A 6,385-nucleotide genomic window follows, 5' to 3' on the forward strand; every position below is an offset into this window, starting at 1 on the left:
GGTGGTGTCAAGCATTTTGGAGAACAATTAAGCATCTCCATCCCAATACGTTTCAGATGTCCTATCAGCTCTTCCACCCTATGCGATACTATGGGCAGGCTACCCGTGACGTCATTACTCACGGCCCTATTTCACGCGGACACTCTGTGTCAGTGTGTATCATGGTGTCTGTGGACAGGGAACAGTCTCTATTCTGCTCTGTGTCAGTGTGTATCATGGTCTCTGTGGACGGTGAACAGTCTCTATTCTGCTCTGTGTCAGTGTGTATCATGGTCTCTGTGGACAGGGAACAGTCTCTATTCTGCTCTGTGTCAGTGTGTATCAGGGGTTTTGAGGACAGGTGTCAATCCATATCTGCCAAGTGACCCTATGTAGGGGGAACAGTCCCTATTCTGCTCTGTGTCAGTGTGTATCAGGGGTTTTGAGGACAGGTGTCAATCCATATCTGCCAAGTGACCCTATGTAGGAGGAACAGTCCCTATTCTGCTCTGTGTCAGTGTGTATCAGGGGTTTTGAGGACAGGTGTCAATCCATATCTGCCAAGTGACCCTATGTAGGGGGAACAGTCTCTATTCTGCTCTGTGTCAGTGTGTATCAGGGCTGGGCTTTGAGGACAGGTATCAATGTTAGGTGATTTCTGCCCTTTATGGATTAAAAGCAGACTCTGCATCAACTGTGCAATTTTCCATGGGAGTTTTGCCATGGATCCCCCTCTGGCATGCCACAGTCCAGGTGTTAGTCCCCTTGAAACAACTTTTCCATCACTATTGTGGCCAGAAAGAGTCCCTGTTGGTTTTAAAATTCGCCTGCCCATTGAAGTCAATGGCGGATCGCGCGGTTCGCCGGTTCGCGAACATTTGCGGAAGTTCGCGTTCGCCGTTCGCGAACCGAAAATTTCGGGTTCACGACAACACTACTAGTCATAGTAGAGGATCTGCCCCTACTTTCATTTCTGAGACATTTCCAAATTCCCAAACATTGGTGTGTGGAATATCCATAGGAACCCTGTCCTACTGTGATTCATCTCTATATCCTACTTTAGGGAAAGGCAACCTTCGGCACTCCAGATGTTGTGAACTACATCTCACCTGATGCTCTACCAACGTTATGGCTGTAGAACATTATGGAATATGTCGTCCTCAACATCTGGAGTGCCACGGTTGCCTGCCCCTGAAGTAGGGCATAGCTGACGAGTTACTACACTCGTTTAAATTTGTAGATTGTTCTGGCAGGTCAAGCAAAAATTTTCAATATAAGTGGCCAAACTCATGATCCAGAAGACCAAAAAACAGAAGTCCCTGAATTTTACAAGCAATTAAAATAATGACCATCAATGGTTTAAATGTAATTTTGTTCACCTGGAAGCATTTCTCCACCCCTTCAATTTTTTTAAAGGATACATGTAGACTGGAGATAAATTAGCAGCAACTAAGGCATTCAAACCCCAGTTTAGTATACGGAGATACTGCAGCTAAACTGCATGCAGCAAACAGATGGTCTGCCCAAGAAAAGAATGGGATCCTTGGTTGCTACGATTCCATTATCAAGCATATGTAGAGACTAACTAATTAGGTGTCAGACACCCTGTCCTACTTTGGCTCTGCCCAGCAGATTACATTAACTCTAGGAATTATTATGTGTTGCCTTGGGAGAATACATTCTACGAGGCATTCAGGCTTTTCAAACTTGCCAACAAAACGACGACTGACAAAGATCCAGAATTCTTCGCCATTTTTATTGAGTGTTTCATTATGTACATATTAAGAACCGTCTGAATACCTATATATATACATACATACATATACATATGTATATGTGAATATCTCAATCAATATCTATTTATAATAAAATAAATATGTCATAACATTCATATTTATTCTGCTGCAATTAAAAGGTATGTTGCCAGCTTTATTGCACACTATATTTATCAAAACTCTGCGTACAATTGGGAAAAATTGTAGAAAAGTAGAAAAAGTCACATATTTGTAACTTACTAGGTTTTAACTCCCAAGCAATGAGGAGTCTGGTGCCTCTGCACTATTTGTTGACCATCCATGGTCAAGCACATTGGAGGTGGAATCTGGAGCTGTGACTTTAATCTCTCTGCCTCTACCCATACTGCTCGGTTACAGTGGTATCACAGTATAAAGTTGTATGCTGTACTCTTCAGTTAGTACTGATATATATTAAATTAGCTATGTGATGGAGCAAGGGAAAAGACATGCTCCACCAGAGACTAAAGTTTCCACAACCCAGGGGGTTTTCATCATCTAAAGCAGAAGGACACGAAGCAAGAATGAATGAGACCCAAAATTAAAGGAACACACCAGGCACCAAAACCACGATATAAAGGAGTAGTGGTTATGGTGCCCCCTCCATTTTCTTTATGATCAAACTTGCTACTTAACATAGGATGTAAAGGTTAAAGAAAAGAAACAGTAAGCCGCAGAAGAAGTATCACCCACGGACATAAAAATGTATAAGTAATTCTGTACACACAAAGTTTACCAATTAAGAGACACGGTGAGCAGTGGCGTATACATGACCCATGGGGCCCAGGTGCAAAAATTGATCCATGCCCCCCCGCGCGCTTACTCTGCGTGGGCCAGGGCCGCAACACATGGCAGTGGGCACCTGGTCGCAGGGGTTGCAGGGCTGCGACCCCTGTGACTGCGGTATGTATGCCAGTGCATGCAGATGCGCACACACACTTAAAGGACCACTACAGACACCCAGATCACATCAGCTCAATGAAGTGGTCTGGGTGTCAGGTCCCTCTAGTTTTAACCCTGCAGCTGAAAGCATAGCAGTTTCAGAGAAACTGCTATGTTTCACTGAAGGTTAACCCAGCCTCTAGTGGCTGTCTCACTGACAGCCGCTAGAGGAGCTTCCGCGATTCTAAGACACTGAACATCCATAGGAAAGCATTGAGTAATGCTTTCCTATGGGCGGTTTGAATGATCGCATGGATCTTGCCGTGCATGCGCATTCGGAGCTGAGAGTCGGAGAGATCCCCAGCGCCAAGGGAGCACGGCGCTGGTGAAAGGTAAGGGCTGAAGACACACCCACACACACTCTCACGAACAGACGCATACACACTAGCTAACAGACACACACATTTACTGACAGAGACACACTCAGCGACAGACATACATTCACACTCACTTACAAATCATACACTCTCACTGACAAACACACACTTAATAACATACATCAAACAGACTCACTAACACACATACAAACACACTCAGTAACAGACACACACAGTATGACACACACTGACACTCACTAGCAGACACACAGTCAACAGACACACTCACTGACACTCACTAGCAGACACACACACTAACACTCACACTAACACACACACTAACACACTAACACACACACTAACACACTAACACTCACAGTAACACTAACACACACACTAACACTCACACATGTTTTTTTTCAAATTTTATCCCTCCAGCCTCCTTACCTTTTGGAGTGCTAAAGGGATTCCCTGGGGTCCAGTGGTGCTGCTTGGCTCCCGGGCGGCCGGTCACTGGGCAGGCAGGCAGGCTGGCCGACGCACAAGGGAGCACTCTCCCCTGAGTGCTTCCTCTTCAGCTCCCTCGCGCGCCACGTAGGGAAGCCGGCGCCGGAAGATGACGTCATCTTCCGACTCCGGTATCAGTGCGGTGCGCGAGGGAGCTGAAAAAGAAGCACTCAGGGGAGAGTGCTCCCTCACACGCCCGCAGGACCGGCCGTGGGGTGACAGCAGGGCCACAGTGGGTACATACCGGGTTGCAGAGGCGGCCGGACCCCCTGGTGGGCCGGGCCCGGTCGCAGACGCGACCCTGGTATGTACGCTACTGATGGTGAGCACAAAAACAACCACAGCTTAATGTAGTGGTTATGGTGCTGCAGATTAGCCCTGCACTACATTTTCTGTATTTTGTTGTTCATGTATTCTGGTATCCTTGGCCTTGTTAGTCTTCTCACTTATCCTTTATTCTGCTTTCCTCGACTGAGGTTTGTTTCTTACCAATCTACCTGCTCGTAGGTCCGGCAATTTCAATTAACTATTGACACTGCATTAGAGGAAAACTCCAGACACAAAACACTTCAACTAGTAAGAGTTTAGAAAAGTGCTGATCGTGTTTGTGTGTCCACTCAAGGTCCCGGGACAGAGGCTTCTTAATGAGACGCCTCTGATTGGTGTATTGTCCAGACTCCGGCACAGAATAAAAGTCTGTGCTGAGATGGTCAGATCTGCAGCTTTGAGAGGTGTTTTTTTCTGATACAAATAGATAGTATGGCGTAGCGATATATGTGAACAGGAGTGGAAAAATATACCTTAAAACAATGTTAAGTAGTAGTGGCTATCCGTGAGGAAATACCTTAACAAATTTTGAATAGGAATATTGCTGATGACGTATCATGAAATAAGTAGATTGTTGGAGGCCTCACAAGCACTAGTCAAACAGCCTTGTTTCCCAGAGACTTCTCATCATACATTAATACGGTTGTTCTGTAGTACGGACAGTACAGATGTCACAGCAGGGAAATCAATTAATAATCAAGAAGTAAAACATTTTTTTTTGGGGGGGGGATGAGGGGGAGTATCTAATAAATTGTTAATATATAAATATATATATATATATATATCAATGGAGTGTTCCTTTAGGAAAAGTCACTATAATATTTGGTAACAGTCTTCTCTTCTGTACAGCTTTTCTGGTTTCGTATCCTGATAGAGACTTGTTTAATGTTTTCTGTGCTAGAGTCAGGATTCACCTTAATATTATTATTATTATTATTATTATTATTGTATTATTTATATAGCACCATCAGATTCCGTAGCACTGTACAAAGGGTACGTATGTAGTCAACCATAATATTAGTAGTAAACTTACATCATAATTTATATCCAGATCCATTTAAGATATTATATGAGTCTGGGTCAGAGGAGATCTTTTTTCAGATTGATGGTTAAACTCTTTAAGATCTAGTTAGCTTCTCTTCAATAAGATATGCAAGTATAATTTATTCTACTTTAAAATGTGCTGTCTAATTAAGCCCCTAACCTCATATATACCATATGGTTTAACCCTAGACCCCGACACCTATCCTTCTACAGCTAAATACAGGATTAACCTTCACTGTCCCCAAGATTTGGATTCCATTTAGCCCCTTTTAGCTCTAACTGCACCTTAAATGAACCCTTACCATAAATACTTCTCATCATAAAGTAACTCGAAGAACATTAACTCAGAAAAATTTACTCCGACTTCTTATCTTATAGATAAGGTGATATACTACTGTGACTGACAGGTCTATCCAGTAAATGGTGAATTGTAAGAGAATTGCAAAATCTAGACACTTGCTGGGTAGGCAGCATACACATCTCTGTGGACTCCATGACGGTCAATTCGGTATGTCACAGTCTGTGAATCTGTGCATGGGGGCTTAGACAGGAACAACAACCGGGTACGAGGAAACAGACAAGTGAAAATCCTGAAAATAAGTCAGGCACGGTATCAAAAAGTTCAGGGCAGGCGGAAAGCAGGCAAACATGTAGATATCACAAGAAGGGGTCACAAACCAAGTCAGTCTTGGGCAACAGGAAACATGAAACAACGAACTGACACTCCCTTCAGGGAGAGGTAGTGTTATATACATGGAATAATGATCCATCTGCTCAGGTGGACTTAGATTGACAGACAGGTGGGAGCCACTGGTGAAGTCCAGCCCCTGCATGCAATGCCGGATAAACATGTCTAGATCCAAAGTTCCGAAGTGGCTCAGAGGCAGGAACGCAGGCTTAGGATGCTGAAGGCCCCAGATTCAAATTCCCTGTTTGGCACCTGTGGGGTGACCACGCCTGGCCGTCTGGATGGCATGGTGAGAACACTAATCCTCACTGACCCATACTCACTCTCAAATGACACTCTCTATACACACTCACTGACTCAATAATAGGCATATACAAACACTGGCTAACACATAGTTACTGACACAAAAACACACACTCTTACACACATACAGTGTCTCATGCACAGACATTATTATATTGCACTGGCTCACACATTATTATTATTCTACGCTGATGACACCCAGATATACTTCTCCTCCCCTGTCCTCTACCCTGACGTTCTGCAACGTGTCACTGCTTGCCATTCTTCCATCTCTGATTGTATGTCGTCCTGCTTTTTGAAACTCAATCTCTCTAAAACTGAACTTCTTGTCTTTCCTCCTACTAATACTGATCCTTCTCTCTCGCTCTCCGTTCAAGTTGGTGGCACACACACCAGTCCATGCTTGCAAGCGCGCTGTCTGGGCATTATATTTGATTCTGGCCTCACCTTTGAGTCTCACTTCCGTCTGTTACCAAATCCTGTCG

The sequence above is a fragment of the Pelobates fuscus genome, chromosome 12 (genome assembly GCF_036172605.1).
Source record: "Pelobates fuscus isolate aPelFus1 chromosome 12, aPelFus1.pri, whole genome shotgun sequence".
Lineage (NCBI taxonomy): Eukaryota > Metazoa > Chordata > Amphibia > Anura > Pelobatidae > Pelobates > Pelobates fuscus.